The sequence below is a fragment of the Eucyclogobius newberryi genome, unplaced genomic scaffold (assembly GCF_026437365.1).
Source record: "Eucyclogobius newberryi isolate DKJ021-1_F unplaced genomic scaffold, fEucNew1.0.hap1 SCAF_3, whole genome shotgun sequence".
NCBI classification, from domain to species: domain Eukaryota; kingdom Metazoa; phylum Chordata; class Actinopteri; order Gobiiformes; family Gobiidae; genus Eucyclogobius; species Eucyclogobius newberryi.
This window is the reverse complement of record NW_027315945.1, coordinates 41,385,119-41,405,650: the sequence shown is the minus strand read 5'-3', so window position 1 is coordinate 41,405,650 and position 20,532 is coordinate 41,385,119.

The following is a 20,532-nucleotide window of genomic DNA, read 5'->3' as shown; positions in this document are numbered from 1 at the left end:
TTACACACCTTTATTTCTGTGTTACACACCTTTATGTCTGTGTTACACACCTTTATGTCTGTGTTACACACCTTTATGTCTGTGTTACACACCTTTGTCTGTGTTACACACCTTTATGTCTGTGTGACACACCTTTATGTCTGTGATACACACCTTTATTTCTGTGTTACACACCTTTATGTCTGTGTTACACACCTTTATGTCTGTGTTACACACCTTTATGTCTGTGTTACACACCTTTATTTCTGTGTGACACACCTTTATGTCTGTGTTACACACCTTTATGTCTGTGTTACACACCTTTATGTCTGTGTGTTATGTCTGTGTTACATACCTTTATGTCTGTGTGACACACCTTTAAGTCTGTGTTACACACCTTTATTTCTGTGTTACAAACCTTTATGTCTGTGTTACACACCTTTATGTCAGTGTTACACACCTTTATGTCTGTGTTACACACCTTTATGTCTGTGTGACACACCTTTATGTCTGTGTTACACACCTTTATGTCTGTGTTACACACCTTTATGTCAGTGTTACACACCTTTATGTCTGTGTGACACACCTTTATGTCTGTGTTACACACCTTTATTTCTGTGTTACACACCTTTATGTCTGTGTTACACACCTTTATTTCTGTGTTACACACCTTTATTTCTGTGTTACACACCTTTATGTCTGTGTTACACACCTTTATGTCTGTGTTACACATCTTTATTTCTGTGTGACACACCTTTATGTCTGTGTTACACACCTTTATGTCTGTGTTACACACCTTTATGTCTGTGTGACACACCTTTATTTCTGTGTTACACACCTTTATGTCTGTGTTACACACCTTTATGTCTGTGTTACACACCTTTATTTCTGTGTTACACACCTTTATGTCTGTGTTACACACCTTTATGTCTGTGTTACACACCTTTGTCTGTGTTACACACCTTTATGTCTGTGTGACACACCTTTATGTCTGTGATACACACCTTTATTTCTGTGTTACACACCTTTATGTCTGTGTTACACACCTTTATGTCTGTGTTACACACCTTTATGTCTGTGTTACACACCTTTATTTCTGTGTGACACACCTTTATGTCTGTGTTACACACCTTTATGTCTGTGTTACACACCTTTATTTCTGTGTTACACACCTTTATGTCTGTGTTACACACCTTTATGTCTGTGTTACACACCTTTATGTCTGTGTTACACACCTTTATTTCTGTGTGACACACCTTTATGTCTGTGTTACACACCTTTATGTCTGTGTTACACACCTTTATGTCTGTGTGTTATGTCTGTGTTACACACCTTTATGTCTGTGTTACACACCTTTATGTCTGTGTGTTATGTCTGTGTTACACACCTTTATGTCTGTGTTACACACCTTTATGTCTGTGTGACACACCTTTATGTCTGTGTGACACACCTTTTTGTCTGTGTTACACAACTTTATGTCTGTGTGACACACCTTAATGTCTGTGTGTTATGTCTGTGTTACACACATTTATGTCTGTGTGACACACCTTTATGTCTGTGTTACACACCTTTATTTCTGTGTTACACACCTTTATGTCTGTGTTACACACCTTTATGTCTGTGTTACACACCTTTATGTCTGTGTTACACACCTTTATGTCTGTGTGACACACCTTTATGTCTGTGTTACACACCTTTATGTCTGTGTTACACACCTTTATGTCTGTGTTACACACCTTTATGTCTGTGTGTTATGTCTGTGTTACACACCTTTATGTCTGTGTTACACACCTTTATGTCTGTGTTACACACCTTTATGTCTGTGTGACACACCTTTATTTCTGTGTTACACACCTTTATGTCTGTGTTACACACCTTTATGTCTGTGTTACACACCTTTTTTTCTGTGTTACACACCTTTATGTCTGTGTTACACACCTTTATGTCTGTGTTACACACCTTTATGTCTGTGTTACACACCTTTGTCTGTGTTACACACCTTTATATCTGTGTGACACACCTTTATGTCTGTGTTACACACCTTTATTTCTGTGTGACACACCTTTATTTCTGTGTTACACACCTTTATGTCTGTGTTACACACCTTTATGTCTGTGTTACACACCTTTATTTCTGTGTTACACACCTTTATGTCTGTGTTACACACCTTTATGTCTGTGTTACACACCTTTATGTCTGTGTTACACACCTTTGTCTGTGTTACACACCTTTATGTCTGTGTGACACACCTTTATGTCTGTGATACACACCTTTATTTCTGTGTTACACACCTTTATGTCTGTGTTACACACCTTTATGTCTGTGTTACACACCTTTATGTCTGTGTTACACACCTTTATTTCTGTGTGACACACCTTTATGTCTGTGTTACACACCTTTATGTCTGTGTTACACACCTTTATTTCTGTGTTACACACCTTTATGTCTGTGTTACACACCTTTATGTCTGTGTTACACACCTTTATGTCTGTGTTACACACCTTTATGTCTGTGTTACACACCTTTATTTCTGTGTGACACACCTTTATGTCTGTGTTACACACCTTTATGTCTGTGTTACACACCTTTATGTCTGTGTGTTATGTCTGTGTTACACACCTTTATGTCTGTGTTACACACCTTTATGTCTGTGTTACACACCTTTATGTCTGTGTGACACACCTTTATGTCTGTGTGACACACCTTTATGTCTGTGTTACACACCTTTATGTCTGTGTTACACACCTTTATGTCTGTGTTACACACCTTTATGTCTGTGTTACACACCTTTATGTCTGTGTGTTATGTATGTGTTACACACCTTTATGTCTGTGTTACACACCTTTATGTCTGTGTTACACACCTTTATGTCTGTGTTACACACCTTTATGTCTGTGTGTTATGTCTGTGTTACACACCTTTATGTCTGTGTTACACACCTTTATGTCTGTGTGACACACCTTTATGTCTGTGTTACACACCTTTATGTCTGTGTTACACACCTTTATGTCTGTGTTACACACCTTTATGTCTGTGTTACACACCTTTATGTCTGTGTGTTATGTCTGTGTTACACACCTTTATGTCTGTGTTACACACCTTTATGTCTGTGTGACACACCTTTATGTCTGTGTGACACACCTTTTTGTCTGTGTTACACAACTTTATGTCTGTGTGACACACCTTAATGTCTGTGTGTTATGTCTGTGTTACACACCTTTATGTCTGTGTGACACACCTTTATGTCTGTGTTACACACCTTTATTTCTGTGTTACACACCTTTATGTCTGTGTTACACACCTTTATGTCTGTGTGTTATGTCTGTGTTACACACCTTTATGTCTGTGTTACACACCTTTATGTCTGTGTTACACACCTTTATGTCTGTGTGACACACCTTTATTTCTGTGTTACACACCTTTATGTCTGTGTTACACACCTTTATGTCTGTGTTACACACCTTTTTTTCTGTGTTACACACCTTTATGTCTGTGTTACACACCTTTATGTCTGTGTTACACACCTTTATGTCTGTGTTACACACCTTTGTCTGTGTTACACACCTTTATGTCTGTGTGACACACCTTTATGTCTGTGTTACACACCTTTATTTCTGTGTGACACACCTTTATTTCTGTGTTACACACCTTTATGTCTGTGTTACACACCTTTATGTCTGTGTTACACACCTTTATTTCTGTGTTACACACCTTTATGTCTGTGTTACACACCTTTATGTCTGTGTTACACACCTTTATGTCTGTGTTACACACCTTTATTTCTGTGTTACACACCTTTATGTCTGTGTGACACACCTTTATGTCTGTGATACACACCTTTATTTCTGTGTTACACACCTTTATGTCTGTGTTACACACCTTTATGTCTGTGTTACACACCTTTATGTCTGTGTTACACACCTTTATTTCTGTGTGACACACCTTTATGTCTGTGTTACACACCTTTATGTCTGTGTTACACACCTTTATTTCTGTGTTACACACCTTTATGTCTGTGTTACACACCTTTATGTCTGTGTTACACACCTTTATGTCTGTGTTACACACCTTTATGTCTGTGTTACACACCTTTATTTCTGTGTGACACACCTTTATGTCTGTGTTACACACCTTTATGTCTGTGTTACACCCCTTTATGTCTGTGTGTTATGTCTGTGTTACACACCTTTATGTCTGTGTTACACACCTTTATGTCTGTGTTACACACCTTTATGTCTGTGTGACACACCTTTATTTCTGTGTTACACACCTTTATGTCTGTGTTACACACCTTTATGTCTGTGTTACACACCTTTATTTCTGTGTTACACACCTTTATGTCTGTGTTACACACCCTATGTCTGTGTTACACACCTTTATGTCTGTGTTACACACCTTTGTCTGTGTTACACACCTTTATGTCTGTGTTACACACCTTTATTTCTGTGTTACACACCTTTATGTCTGTGTTACACACCCTATGTCTGTGTTACACACCTTTATGTCTGTGTTACACACCTTTATGTCTGTGTTACACACCTTTATGTCTGTGTGACACACCTTTATTTCTGTGTTACACACCTTTATGTCTGTGTTACACACCTTTATTTCTGTGTTACACACCTTTATGTCTGTGTTACACACCTTTATGTCTGTTTTACACACCTTTATTTCTGTGTTACACACCTTTATGTCTGTGTTACACACCTTTATGTCTGTGTTACACACCTTTATGTCTGTGTTACACACCTTTGTCTGTGTTACACACCTTTATGTCTGTGTGACACACCTTTATGTCTGTGATACACACCTTTATTTCTGTGTTACACACCTTTATGTCTGTGTTACACACCTTTATGTCTGTGTTACACACCTTTATGTCTGTGTTACACACCTTTATTTCTGTGTGACACACCTTTATGTCTGTGTTACACACCTTTATGTCTGTGTTACACACCTTTATTTCTGTGTTACACACCTTTATGTCTGTGTTACACACCTTTATGTCTGTGTTACACACCTTTATGTCTGTGTTACACACCTTTATGTCTGTGTTATACACCTTTATGTCTGTGTGACACACCTTTATTTCTGTGTGACACACCTTTATGTCTGTGTTACACACCTTTATGTCTGTGTTACACACCTTTATGTCTGTGTGTTATGTCTGTGTTACACACCTTTATGTCTGTGTTACACACCTTTATGTCTGTGTTACACACCTTTATGTCTGTGTGACACACCTTTATTTCTGTGTTACACACCTTTATGTCTGTGTTACACACCTTTATGTCTGTGTTACACACCTTTTTTTCTGTGTTACACACCTTTATGTCTGTGTTACACACCTTTATGTCTGTGTTACACACCTTTATGTCTGTGTTACACACCTTTGTCTGTGTTACACACCTTTATGTCTGTGTGACACACCTTTATGTCTGTGTTACACACCTTTATTTCTGTGTGACACACCTTTATTTCTGTGTTACACACCTTTATGTCTGTGTTACACACCTTTATGTCTGTGTTACACACCTTTATTTCTGTGTTACACACCTTTATGTCTGTGTTACACACCTTTATGTCTGTGTTACACACCTTTATGTCTGTGTTACACACCTTTGTCTGTGTTACACACCTTTATGTCTGTGTGACACACCTTTATGTCTGTGATACACACCTTTATTTCTGTGTTACACACCTTTATGTCTGTGTTACACACCTTTATGTCTGTGTTACACACCTTTATGTCTGTGTTACACACCTTTATTTCTGTGTGACACACCTTTATGTCTGTGTTACACACCTTTATGTCTGTGTTACACACCTTTATTTCTGTGTTACACACCTTTATGTCTGTGTTACACACCTTTATGTCTGTGTTACACACCTTTATGTCTGTGTTACACACCTTTATGTCTGTGTTACACACCTTTATTTCTGTGTGACACACCTTTATGTCTGTGTTACACACCTTTATGTCTGTGTTACACCCCTTTATGTCTGTGTGTTATGTCTGTGTTACACACCTTTATGTCTGTGTTACACACCTTTATGTCTGTGTTACACACCTTTATGTCTGTGTGACACACCTTTATTTCTGTGTTACACACCTTTATGTCTGTGTTACACACCTTTATGTCTGTGTTACACACCTTTATTTCTGTGTTACACACCTTTATGTCTGTGTTACACACCCTATGTCTGTGTTACACACCTTTATGTCTGTGTTACACACCTTTGTCTGTGTTACACACCTTTATGTCTGTGTTACACACCTTTATTTCTGTGTTACACACCTTTATGTCTGTGTTACACACCCTATGTCTGTGTTACACACCTTTATGTCTGTGTTACACACCTTTATGTCTGTGTTACACACCTTTATGTCTGTGTGACACACCTTTATTTCTGTGTTACACACCTTTATGTCTGTGTTACACACCTTTATTTCTGTGTTACACACCTTTATGTCTGTGTTACACACCTTTATGTCTGTGTTACACACCTTTATGTCTGTGTGACACACCTTTATGTCTGTGTGACACACCTTTATGTCTGTGTTACACACCTTTATGTCTGTTTTATCTCTGAACTCTGTGTTTTCTCGAGTCTGTCAATGTTTCTCTTGTTTTACGTCAATAAAAAATGAAAAAACAAGAAGAGAATTAAAGCCGCAAGCAGCATCCAACGGCCCTCGGTCACTGGCCTTCTGACTCTGCACTTTTGACTTGATAAAGATGGCGCTCACGCCCTCTTTGTGTGTCATGGAAGAACTAAACAGAGACACATTGGACATGGCCATTGTAAATGAACACAAGCAGCTCTGCCACAAAGAGACCGTAGCACTTGGATTAAAAAATGGAATAACTTTTGATGCGCCGCTCCTGAAGATGATACTTCCCAAAGTTAAGTTTGATCGTTAAAGTGTGAAGTGTGAATATAAACATTTCAGAGATTCTGCGATTTCCCCGTAAGGATTCCATGGGAGGTTTCTGTCATGAATACGGCCTTAAAAACAAGAGCATATGTCTGATTGGCTCTTTTCATCGGGACGCCAACATAGAATTTTGGGCAAAGTTTTGAACATTTTTGTGAAACAAATTTTGATCCATCAATGTTAATGGTCACTCTGTAGGGGGCGCTATCGCGTCCATTTACATTTTTCACCATAAACTGGTTTTGTTCAAATGGGAGCAATTTTTAGATTTGCAATACCCCAAAATCTGTGTGATGTGACGACAGAAATAGCACTAGGGGGCGCTGTTTTCACATATTTTTTTTCTTCATTGTCACTCATTTGTTGTTCGTATTTTCTGGGATTTTCTGGGTCAAATGATATTTTTAATGCTAGTTTCTGCTGCGGTGAAGCGATAATAATCAATAAGCTCGTATTAATATAAATGTATTTTCATATTTATACAGATTGTGAAATGTTCAAAGTTTGACATTTGTCTGTGTTTGAAAGACGAGAAAAATAACACATCATGTGACTTTAGAACACACTTTATTAGACTTTATGTTAATAATCTTACATTTTCCAAACAAATCCACGTCTAAACCAGATTTAAAAATAAATGATAAAATAATATGAACAATCTCTGGATTATAAATATATATGTTTAGATTAGTTTTTTAACAAGAAAAATGTGTAAAATGTATAATATCTTAAGAACAGGTGCTACAATAAAAGGGCGTGTCTGCAGAGCTGCGGCTCCTGAAACTGAGCCGCTATTTGACCGCGTTTTAGCGCCGTTTTAGACCGCGCCCGGGTTAAGGTTAGGGTTAGGGTTAGGGTTAGGGTTAAGGTTAGGGTTAAGGTTAGGGTTAAGGTTAGGGTTAAGGTTAGGGTTAGGGTTAAGGTTAGGGTTAGGGTTAGGGTTAAGGGTTAGGTTAAGGTTAAGGATAAGGTTAAGGTTAGGGTTAGGGTTAGGGTTAGGGTTAGGGTTAGGGTTAGGGTTAAGGTTAGGGTTAGGGTTAGGGTTAAGGTTAGGGTTAAAGGGTTAGGGTTAAGGTTAAGGTTAGGGTTAAAGGGTTAGGGTTAAGGTTAAGGTTAGGGTTAAGGTTAAGGTTAGGGTTAGGGTTAGGGTTAGGGTTAAGGTTAAGGTTAGGGTTAGGGTTAGGGTTAAGGTTAGGGTTAGGGTTAGGGTTAGGGTTAGGGTTAAGGTTAAGGTTAAGGTTAGGGTTAGGGTTAGGGTTAGGGTTAAGGTTAAGGTTAAGGTTAAGGTTAAGGTTAGGGTTAGGGTTAGGGTAAGGGTTAGGGTTAGGGTTAGGGTTAGGGTAAGGGTTAGGGTTAGGGTTAGGGTTAGGGTTAGGGTTAAGGTTAAGGTTAAGGTTAGGGTTAGGGTTAGGGTTAGGGTTAGGGTTAAGGTTAAGGTTAAGGTTAAGGTTAGGGTTAGGGTTAGGGTTAAGGTTAAGGTTAAGGTTAAGGTTAAGGTTAGGGTTAGGGTTAGGGTTAGGGTTAGGGTTAGGGTTAAGGTTAAGGTTAAGGTTAGGGTTAGGGTTAGGGTTAGGGTTAAGGTTAAGGTTAAGGTTAAGGTTAAGGTTAGGGTTAGGGTTAGGGTTAGGTTTAGGTTTAGCCATGGGTTAGGGTTAGGGTTAGGGTTAAGGTTAAGGTTAAGGTTAAGGTTAAGGTTAAGGTTAAGGTTAGGGTTAGGGTTAGGGTAAGGGTTAGGGTTAGGGTTAGGGTTAGGGTTAGGGTTAAGGTTAAGGTTAGGGTTAGGGTTAGGGTTAGGGTTAGGGTTAGGGTTAGGGTTAGGGTAAGGGTTAGGGTTAGGGTTAGGGTTAGGGTTAAGGTTAAGGTTAAGGTTAGGGTTAGGGTTAGGGTTAAGGTTAAGGTTAAGGTTAAGGTTAGGGTTAGGGTTAGGGTTAAGGTTAAGGTTAAGGTTAAGGTTAGGGTTAGGGTTAGGGTTAGGGTTAAGGTTAGGGTTAAGGTTAGGGTTAAGGTTAGGGTTAAGGTTAGGGTTAGGGTTAAGGGTTAGGGTTAAGGTTAAGGTTAAGGATAAGGTTAAGGTTAAGGTTAGGGTTAGGGTTAGGGTTAAGGTTAGGGTTAGGGTTAAGGTTAGGGTTAAAGGGTTAAGGTTAAGGTTAGGGTTAAAGGGTTAGGGTTAAGGTTAAGGTTAAGGTTAAGGTTAAGGTTAAGGTTAAGGTTAAGGTTAGGGTTAAGGTTAAGGTTAAGGTTAGGGTTAGGGTTAGGGTTAGGGTTAGGGTTAGGGTTAAGGTTAAGGTTAGGGTTAGGGTTAGGGTTAAGGTTAGGGTTAGGGTTAGGGTTAAGGTTAAGGTTAGGGTTAGGGTTAGGGTTAGGGTAAGGGTTAGGGTTAGGGTTAAGGTTAAGGTTAAGGTTAGGGTTAGGGTTAGGGTTAGGGTTAGGGTTAGGGTTAAGGTTAAGGTTAAGGTTAAGGTTAAGGTTAAGGTTAAGGTTAGGGTTAGGGTTAGGGTAAGGGTTAGGGTTAGGGTTAGGGTTAAGGTTAAGGTTAGGGTTAGGGTTAGGGTTAGGGTTAAGGTTAAGGTTAGGGTTAGGGTTAGGGTTAGGGTTAGGGTTAGGGTTAAGGTTAAGGTTAAGGTTAGGGTTAGGGTTAGGGTTAGGGTTAAGGTTAAGGTTAAGGTTAGGGTTAGGGTTAGGGTTAAGGTTAGGGTTAGGGTTAGGGTTAAGGTTAAGGTTAAGGTTAGGGTTAGGGTTAGGGTTAGGGTTAGGTTTAGGTTTAGCCATGGGTTAGGGTTAAGGTTAAGGTTAAGGTTAGGGTTAGGGTTAGGGTTAGGGTTAAGGTTAAGGTTAAGGTTAGGGTTAGGGTTAGGGTTAGGGTTAGGGTTAGGGTTAAGGTTAAGGTTAAGGTTAGGGTTAGGGTTAGGGTTACGGTTAGGGTTAAGGTTAAGGTTAAGGTTAAGGTTAGGGTTAGGGTTAGGGTTAGGGTAAGGGTTAGCCATGAGGCTATAACGGGGTAAAACGGAAATTCTGCGGTCTCTGAAACTGCGCGGCAATTTGACCGCGCTGCGGCTCTTCAGCCACAGCCATAATAATAATAATAATGATGATAATGATATTAATAATAGCAGTAATGGGGTCGGTTAGGTCAGGCTAAACTTAACCCGCTGCCATCAGAAGAACCAAAAGATCCAGGGGTCGATTGCAGGGTCAAACGGGCACAACTGACCCTCACTTGACCTCACACAGAGCAAACACAAGAACACACCAAATCTACAAAGGTCAAAGAGCTTTACTAGGCAGTGTGGGCCAAGTGCCTTGCCTAAGGACACAACGACAGATGAGCAGAGCCAAACTTACACTGCTGTTTGGAAGCCATCGGCCACGCCCCTTTTTATGACTGTACTTGACATGAGCGCGCTTGAATCCATAAGACCTGAGCAAAAGGACTTTTCTCTTCAAACGTGCTCTGCAGACGTCAAATGTTAAAAGAAAAAACACCAATATTGTTATTGCACAAAGTTCTCCAAGTTATTGAATTCATCACATAAAAGACAAAGTCATCCTGACACTAGGGGGCGATAGATGTGGTCAAACTATACTTCTCTGTACTATACTTCTCTGTACTATACTTCTCTGTACTATACTTCTCTGTACTATACTTCTCTGTACTATACTTCTCTGTACTATACTTCTCTGTACTATACTGCTGTACTGCTATACTACATGTGTACTACATAACCCAGGTGGTGGATAGTACTAGTACATAGTACTGTTGCCATGGTGTTCAAGCACATTCCTGGCTGTGCTTTGGTCACTTACAAAGGATGGAAATGTGTTTATGGTCTTAATCCTTGTCTTCATCACAGCTCGTCCTTCTTAGTCTTCTTCTTGTCTTCGTCTTGTTTTTGGAAAACCTTTACGTCTTTTCCTGTTTTCCAGCTCAGTTTGACGTTTTCTCCCTGTTCTTTGAACTTCTCCTCCAGCTGAAGGAAAAGGAGGCAAGAGTCTGAGACTGAGAAGAATAAACACAGACAGGATTTTAAACCAGTGGCTTTTGTGATGCAGAAAGAAAAGAAGGATTCTATGAACGAGGTGAACAAAGCTGCAGTGAATCAAACTCAGATCAAACTCACCATCGATGGCGTTGTAAACGTGTCATTTAGAGCTTCAAACATGTTCTGAAACTCTCTTGTCTTAGTTTAACACGTCAAACGTTAAAGCTCCTGGATGTGTTCCATTCCATTGATCTATAAATATCATAATACACAACTACAAAGTACTACACGTACCTGTTTGAAGATTTCAGACTCGTGTGAGTTGAGATCTACAGCTGAGGACAGACTTATTTTCACAAAAGTCTTCTTCAAAGTCTTCTTCAAAGTCTTCTTCAAAGTCTTCTTCAAAGTCTTCTTCAAAGTCTTCTTCAAAGTCTTCTTCTGGGTTGTCCCGTCTGCAAAAATAAAGAGTTTAAACAAGTTATTTCAGAGGTAACAGTCTGTGTGGGAGGGGCTTCAGTCTGAGTGGGAGGGTCTTCAGTCTGTGTGGGAGGGTCTTCAGTCTGTGTGGGAGGGTCATCATGTGGGAGGGACTTCAGTCTGTGTGGGAGGGGCTTCAGTCTGAGTGGGAGGGTCTTCAGTCTGTGTGGGAGGGTCTTCAGTCTGTGTGGGAGGGTCATCATGTGGGAGGGACTTCAGTCTGTGTGGGAGGGGCTTCAGTCTGAGTGGGAGGGTCTTCAGTCTGTGTGGGAGGGTCATCATGTGGGAGGGACTTCAGTCTGTGTGGGAGGGGCTTCAGTCTGAGTGGGAGGGTCTTCAGTCTGTGTGGGAGGGTCATCATGTGGGAGGGACTTCAGTCTGTGTGGGAGGGGCTTCAGTCTGTGTGGGAGGATCGTCATGTGGGAGGGGCTTCATGTGGGAGGGGTGTCATGTGGGAGGGGCTTCAGTCTGTGTGGGAGGGGCTTCACGTGGGAGGGGCTTCATGTGGGAGGGGCTTCATTTGGGAGGGGCTTCAGTCTGTGTGGGAGGGGCTTCATGTGGGAGGGGCTTCAGTCTGTGTGGGAGGGGCTTCATGTGGGAGGCGCTTCATGTGGGAGGGGCCTCATGTGGGAGGGGCGTCATGTGGGCGGGGCTTCACTCACCTCCGTGGCAGACAAAGGGTTTCTTCAGGTCACAGGCGTCGCTCTCCCATCGGCCTCGAGCTCTCAGAGCAGCACATTTATGCTTCAGTGGATTTACAGAAGAGTTCCAGTTCCTGAAGGAGGCGTCGCCTCCATCTGACCACGCCCACGTGTCCCGGGACAGACCGAACCAATACCAGGAGGAGGAGGAACGGTCTGGATATTTGACTTGGAGCTGTCTCTGCTGGTCCAGTCCACTCATCAGGTCAGTGTGGTGTTCTCTGTCCAGGATCTGACCTCCTCGATCAGGACGCTGGAGCTGGAGGATTCTGTAGAACAAGAGATGCAATGTCCAACGTAAATGCTATGTCCATATGAAATAAATAAATAAATAAAGATTTTATTAGAAATACTTTACTGCAAATATTGTCCTAACTCTCATTTCCTGATACGAGACACATCGTCTATAAAAGCCCCTTCCTCACCCTCCGCGGGTGGTCTCCATCTTATCCCCTTCAAGCTGGGCTCCTCCTCCAGAGGCCCCTGGGCTCCTCCCCCAGAGGTCCCTGGGCTCCTCCCCCAGAGGTCCCTGGGCTCCTCCCCCAGAGGTCCCTGGGAGCCTGAGGGTTCTTCAGTATTTTTGTTGTTCCTGCACTTTTCTGGATCGAGATGTTTGATGTTTTTCTTGGATCTGCTCAAGTCACTCCTCCAGTTTGAGGGTCACTCCTCCAGTTTGAGGGTCACTCCTCCAGTTTGAGGGTCACTTCTCCAGTTTGAGGGTCATTCCTCCAGTTTGAGGGTCACTCCTCCAGTTTGAGGGTCACTCCTCCAGTTTGAGGGTCACTCCTCCAGTTTGAGGGTCACTCCTCCAGTTTGAGGGTCACTTCTCCAGTTTGAGGGTCATTCCTCCAGTTTGAGGGTCACTCCTCCAGTTTGAGGGTCACTCCTCCAGTTTGAGGGTCATTCTTCCAGTTTGAGGGTCACTCCTCCAGTTTGAGGGTCACTCCTCCAGTTTGAGGGTCACTCCTCCAGTTTGAGGGTCATTCTTCCAGTGTGGGGGTCACTCCTCCAGTTTGAGGGTCACTCCTCCAGTTTGAGGGTCATTCTTCCAGTGTGGGGGTCACTCCTCCAGTTTGAGGGTCACTCCTCCAGTTTGAGGGTCATTCTTCCAGTTTGAGGGTCACTCCTCCAGTTTGAGGGTCACTCCTCCAGTTTGAGGGTCATTCCTCCAGTTTGAGGGTCATTCCTCCAGTTTGAGGGTCACTCCTCCAGTTTGAGGGTCATTCTTCCAGTTTGAGGGTCACTCCTCCAGTTTGAGGGTCATTCTTCCAGTTTGAGGGTCACTCCTCCAGTTTGAGGGTCATTCCTCCAGTTTGAGGGTCACTCCTCCAGTTTGAGGGTCATTCTTCCAGTTTGAGGGTCACTCCTCCAGTTTGAGGGTCACTCCTCCAGTGTGGGGGTCACTCCTCCAGTTTGAGGGTCACTCCTCCAGTTTGAGGGTCACTCCTCCAGTTTGAGGGTCATTCTTCCAGTTTGAGGGTCACTCCTCCAGTTTGAGGGTCACTCCTCCAGTTTGAGGGTCACTCCTCCAGTTTGAGGGTCACTCCTCCAGTTTGAGGGTCATTCTTCCAGTTTGAGGGTCACTCCTCCAGTTTGAGGGTCACTCCTCCAGTTTGAGGGTCATTCTTCCAGTTTGAGGGTCACTCCTCCAGTTTGAGGGTCATTCCTCCAGTTTGAGGGTCACTCCTCCAGTTTGAGGGTCATTCTTCCAGTTTGAGGGTCACTCCTCCAGTTTGAGGGTCACTCCTCCAGTGTGGGGGTCACTCCTCCAGTTTGAGGGTCACTCCTCCAGTTTGAGGGTCACTCCTCCAGTTTGAGGGTCATTCTTCCAGTTTGAGGGTCACTCCTCCAGTTTGAGGGTCACTCCTCCAGTTTGAGGGTCACTCCTCCAGTTTGAGGGTCACTCCTCCAGTTTGAGGGTCATTCTTCCAGTTTGAGGGTCACTCCTCCAGTTTGAGGGTCACTCCTCCAGTTTGAGGGTCATTCTTCCAGTTTGAGGGTCACTCCTCCAGTTTGAGGGTCACTCCTCCAGTTTGGGGGTCACTGCCCCAGTGCTCCGGTCACTACAGCACCACTGACACCTTCAGGCTCTTGACCTTCTCCAGTTCCTCTCTGAGGCCCTGGGATTTCTCTAGTTTCTCATGTTCCTTTTTCCGGATGTTTCCATCTCATGAACTGCAATGTCCAACACCACGACTCCTCTGACCCTTGAGACCTCCAATATGTCCGGTTGGTTCTATTACCATGTGGTTTGTATCTGAAGTCCCAGAGGACCTTGGGGCTCGGTTGTTCTTCACCTTTGGAGGTGTTTCCGCTGTGTCCTTGGGGTCTCCCAAGGACACATAAACATGATCAGTGTTGTGCCAGAACGAAAGTTCATGAACACGTTCATAATTTTGGTGAACGTGAACTGAACCACTGTATCACTGCTGAAGAACGATAATGTGAACGACACGTTCTTTCTTTTTCATTTCGTTCTATGAAATGTCAGATTTATCGAGACTTTTATCGAGACTTCCAGGTGAAAAACACTGTTATGTTCAACCAGAGCCTGAGCCTGGCAAGTGTGAGCTCCAGAGCTGTAGAGACCGATAGTGTCGCACCGCACGGCACATGCAACAGAGCAGCAAGGAGTCGCCCTACGAGCAGTCACAAGGAGTCGCCCTACGAGCAGTCACAAGGAGTCGCCCTACGAGCAGTTACAAGGAGTCACCCTACGAGCAGTTACAAGGAGTCGCCCTACGAGCAGTTACAAGGAGTCGCCCTACGAGCAGTCACAAGGAGTCGCCCTACGAGCAGTCACAAGGAGTCGCCCTACGAGCAGTTACAAGGAGTCGCCCTACGAGCAGTCACAAGGAGTCGCCCTACGAGCAGTTACAAGGAGTCACCCTACGAGCAGTCACAAGGAGTCGCCCTACGAGCAGTCACAAGGAAACGCCCTACGAGCAGTCACAAGGAAACGCCCTACGAGCAGTTACAAGGAGTCGCCCTACGAGCAGTCACAAGGAGTCGCCCTACGAGCAGTCACAAGGAGTTGCCCTACGAGCAGTTACAAGGAGTCGCCCTAAGAGCAGTCACAAGGAGTCGCCCTACGAGCAGTCACAAGGAGTCGCCCTACGAGCAGTCACAAGGAGTCGCCCTACGAGCAGTCACAAGGAGTCGCCCTACGAGCAGTTACACGCCCTACAAACAGTTACAAGGAGTCGCCCTACGAGCAGTCACAAGGAGTCGCCCTACGAGCAGTCACAAGGAGTCGCCCTACGAGCAGTTACAAGGAGTCGCCCTAAGAGCAGTCACAAGGAGTCGCCCTACGAGCAGTCACAAGGAGTCGCCCTACGAGCAGTCACAAGGAAACGCCCTACGAGCAGTCACAAGGAAACGCCCTACGAGCAGTTACAAGGAGTCGCCCTACGAGCAGTCACAAGGAGTCGCCCTACGAGCAGTCACAAGGAGTTGCCCTACGAGCAGTTACAAGGAGTCGCCCTAAGAGCAGTCACAAGGAGTCGCCCTACGAGCAGTCACAAGGAGTCGCCCTACGAGCAGTTACACGCCCTACAAACAGTTACAAGGAGTCGCCCTACGAGCAGTCACAAGGAGTCGCCCTACGAGCAGTCACAAGGAGTCGCCCTACGAGCAGTCACAAGGAGTCGCCCTACGAGCAGTTACAGGGAGTCGCCCTACGAGCAGTCGCAAGGAGTCGCCCTACGAGCAGTCGCAAGGAGTCGCCCTACGAGCAGTCGCAAGGAGTCGCCCTACGAGCAGTCGCAAGGAGTCGCCCTATGAGCAGTCACAAGGAGTCGCCCTACGAGCAGTTACAAGGAGTCGCCCTACGAGCAGTCACAAGGAGTCGCCCTACGAGCAGTCCCAAGGAGTCGCCCTACGAGCAGTCACAAGGAGTCGCCCTACGAGCAGTCACAAGGAGTCGCCCTACGAGCAGTCACAAGGAGTCGCCCTACGAGCAGTTACAAGGAGTCGCCCTACGAGCAGTCCCAAGGAGTCGCCCTACGAGCAGTTACAAGGAGTCGCCCTACGAGCAGTCACAAGGAGTCGCCCTACGAGCAGTCACAAGGAGTCGCCCTACGAGCAGTCACAAGGAGTCGCCCTACGAGCAGTTACAAGGAGTCGCCCTACGAGCAGTCACAAGGAGTCGCTCTACGAGCAGTCACAAGGAGTCGCCCTACGAGCCGTCACAAGGAGTCGCCCTACGAGCAGTTACACGCCCTACAAACAGTTACAAGGAGTCGCCCTACGAGCAGTCACAAGGAGTCGCCCTACGAGCAGTCACAAGGAGTCGCCCTACGAGCAGTTACAAGGAGTCGCCCTAAGAGCAGTCACAAGGAGTCGCCCTACGAGCAGTCACAAGGAGTCGCCCTACGAGCAGTCACAAGGAAACGCCCTACGAGCAGTCACAAGGAAACGCCCTACGAGCAGTTACAAGGAGTCGCCCTACGAGCAGTCACAAGGAGTCGCCCTACGAGCAGTCACAAGGAGTTGCCCTACGAGCAGTTACAAGGAGTCGCCCTAAGAGCAGTCACAAGGAGTCGCCCTACGAGCAGTCACAAGGAGTCGCCCTACGAGCAGTTACACGCCCTACAAACAGTTACAAGGAGTCGCCCTACGAGCAGTCACAAGGAGTCGCCCTACGAGCAGTCACAAGGAGTCGCCCTACGAGCAGTCACAAGGAGTCGCCCTACGAGCAGTTACAGGGAGTCGCCCTACGAGCAGTCGCAAGGAGTCGCCCTACGAGCAGTCGCAAGGAGTCGCCCTACGAGCAGTCGCAAGGAGTCGCCCTACGAGCAGTCGCAAGGAGTCGCCCTATGAGCAGTCACAAGGAGTCGCCCTACGAGCAGTTACAAGGAGTCGCCCTACGAGCAGTCACAAGGAGTCGCCCTACGAGCAGTCCCAAGGAGTCGCCCTACGAGCAGTCACAAGGAGTCGCCCTACGAGCAGTTACAAGGAGTCACCCTACGAGCAGTTACAAGGAGTCGCCCTACGAGCAGTTACAAGGAGTCGCCCTACGAGCAGTCACAAGGAGTCGCCCTACGAGCAGTCACAAGGAGTCGCCCTACGAGCAGTTACAAGGAGTCGCCCTACGAGCAGTCACAAGGAGTCGCCCTACGAGCAGTTACAAGGAGTCACCCTACGAGCAGTCACAAGGAGTCGCCCTACGAGCAGTCACAAGGAAACGCCCTACGAGCAGTCACAAGGAAACGCCCTACGAGCAGTTACAAGGAGTCGCCCTACGAGCAGTCACAAGGAGTCGCCCTACGAGCAGTCACAAGGAGTTGCCCTACGAGCAGTTACAAGGAGTCGCCCTAAGAGCAGTCACAAGGAGTCGCCCTACGAGCAGTCACAAGGAGTCGCCCTACGAGCAGTCACAAGGAGTCGCCCTACGAGCAGTCACAAGGAGTCGCCCTACGAGCAGTTACACGCCCTACAAACAGTTACAAGGAGTCGCCCTACGAGCAGTCACAAGGAGTCGCCCTACGAGCAGTCACAAGGAGTCGCCCTACGAGCAGTTACAAGGAGTCGCCCTAAGAGCAGTCACAAGGAGTCGCCCTACGAGCAGTCACAAGGAGTCGCCCTACGAGCAGTCACAAGGAAACGCCCTACGAGCAGTCACAAGGAAACGCCCTACGAGCAGTTACAAGGAGTCGCCCTACGAGCAGTCACAAGGAGTCGCCCTACGAGCAGTCACAAGGAGTTGCCCTACGAGCAGTTACAAGGAGTCGCCCTAAGAGCAGTCACAAGGAGTCGCCCTACGAGCAGTCACAAGGAGTCGCCCTACGAGCAGTTACACGCCCTACAAACAGTTACAAGGAGTCGCCCTACGAGCAGTCACAAGGAGTCGCCCTACGAGCAGTCACAAGGAGTCGCCCTACGAGCAGTCACAAGGAGTCGCCCTACGAGCAGTTACAGGGAGTCGCCCTACGAGCAGTCGCAAGGAGTCGCCCTACGAGCAGTCGCAAGGAGTCGCCCTACGAGCAGTCGCAAGGAGTCGCCCTACGAGCAGTCGCAAGGAGTCGCCCTATGAGCAGTCACAAGGAGTCGCCCTACGAGCAGTTACAAGGAGTCGCCCTACGAGCAGTCACAAGGAGTCGCCCTACGAGCAGTCCCAAGGAGTCGCCCTACGAGCAGTCACAAGGAGTCGCCCTACGAGCAGTCACAAGGAGTCGCCCTACGAGCAGTCACAAGGAGTCGCCCTACGAGCAGTTACAAGGAGTCGCCCTACGAGCAGTCCCAAGGAGTCGCCCTACGAGCAGTTACAAGGAGTCGCCCTACGAGCAGTCACAGGGAGTCGCCCTACGAGCAGTCACAAGGAGTCGCCCTACGAGCAGTCACAAGGAGTCGCCCTACGAGCAGTTACAAGGAGTCGCCCTACGAGCAGTCACAAGGAGTCGCTCTACGAGCAGTCACAAGGAGTCGCCCTACGAGCAGTCGCAAGGAGTCGCCCTACGAGCAGTCACAAGGAAACGCCCTACGAGCAGTCACAAGGAAACGCCCTACGAGCAGTTACAAGGAGTCGCCCTACGAGCAGTCACAAGGAGTCGCCCTACGAGCAGTCACAAGGAGTTGCCCTACGAGCAGTTACAAGGAGTCGCCCTAAGAGCAGTCACAAGGAGTCGCCCTACGAGCAGTCACAAGGAGTCGCCCTACGAGCAGTCACAAGGAGTCGCCCTACGAGCAGTCACAAGGAGTCGCCCTACGAGCAGTTACACGCCCTACAAACAGTTACAAGGAGTCGCCCTACGAGCAGTCACAAGGAGTCGCCCTACGAGCAGTCACAAGGAGTCGCCCTACGAGCAGTTACAAGGAGTCGCCCTAAGAGCAGTCACAAGGAGTCGCCCTACGAGCAGTCACAAGGAGTCGCCCTACGAGCAGTCACAAGGAAACGCCCTACGAGCAGTCACAAGGAGTCGCCCTACGAGCAGTCACAAGGAGTCGCTCTACGAGCAGTCACAAGGAGTCGCCCTACGAGCAGTCGCAAGGAGTCGCCCTACGAGCAGTCGCAAGGAGTCGCCCTACGAGCAGTCACAAGGAGTCGCCCTACGAGCAGTCACAAGGAGTCGCCCTACGAGCAGTCACAAGGAGTCGCTCTACGAGCAGTCACAAGGAGTCGCCCTACGAGCAGTCACAAGGAGTCGCCCTACGAGCAGTTACAAGGAGTCGCCCTACGAGCAGTCACAAGGAGTCGCCCTACGAGCAGTCGCAAGGAGTCGCCCTACGAGCAGTCGCAAGGAGTCGCCCTGCGAGCAGTCGCAAGGAGTCGCCCTACGAGCAGTCACAAGGAGTCGCCCTACGAGCAGTCACAAGGAGTCGCCCTACGAGCAGTCGCAAGGAGTCGCTCTACGAGCAGTTACAAGGAGTCGCCCTACGAGCAGTTACAAGGAGTCGCCCTACGAGCAGTCACAAGGAGTCGCCCTACGAGCAGTCGCAAGGAGTCGCCCTACGAGCAGTCACAAGGAGTCGCCCTACGAGCAGTTACAAGGAGTCGCCCTACGAGCAGTCACAAGGAGTCGCCCTACGAGCAGTCACAAGGAAACGCCCTACGAGCAGTCACAGGGAAACGCCCTACGAGCAGTTACAAGGAGTCGCCCTACGAGCAGTCACAAGGAGTCGCCCTACGAGCAGTCACAAGGAGTTGCCCTACGAGCAGTTACAAGGAGTCGCCCTAAGAGCAGTCACAAGGAGTCGCCCTACGAGCAGTCACAAGGAGTCGCCCTACGAGCAGTTACACGCCCTACAAACAGTTACAAGGAGTCGCCCTACGAGCAGTCACAAGGAGTCGCCCTACGAGCAGTCACAAGGAGTCGCCCTACGAGCAGTCACAAGGAGTCGCCCTACGAGCAGTTACAGGGAGTCGCCCTACGAGCAGTCGCAAGGAGTCGCCCTACGAGCAGTCGCAAGGAGTCGCCCTACGAGCAGTCACAAGGAGTCGCCCTACGAGCAGTTACAAGGAGTCGCCCTACGAGCAGTCACAAGGAGTCGCCCTACGAGCAGTCACAAGGAGTCGCCCTACGAGCAGTTACAAGGAGTCGCCCTACGAGCAGTTACAAGGAGTCGCCCTACGAGCAGTCACAAGGAGTCGCCCTACGAGCAGTCACAAGGAGTCGCCCTACGAGCAGTCACAAGGAGTCGCCCTACGAGCAGTCACAAGGAGTCGCCCTACGAGCAGTCACAAGGAGTCGCCCTACGAGCAGTTACAAGGAGTCGCCCTACGAGCAGTCCCAAGGAGTCGCCCTACGAGCAGTTACAAGGAGTCGCACTACGAGCAGTCACAAGGAGTCGCCCTACGAGCAGTCACAAGGAGTCGCCCTACGAGCAGTCACAAGGAGTCGCCCTACGAGCAGTTACAAGGAGTCGCCCTACGAGCAGTCACAAGGAGTCGCCCTACGAGCAGTTACAAGGAGTCGCCCTACGAGCAGTCGCAAGGAGTCGCTCTACGAGCAGT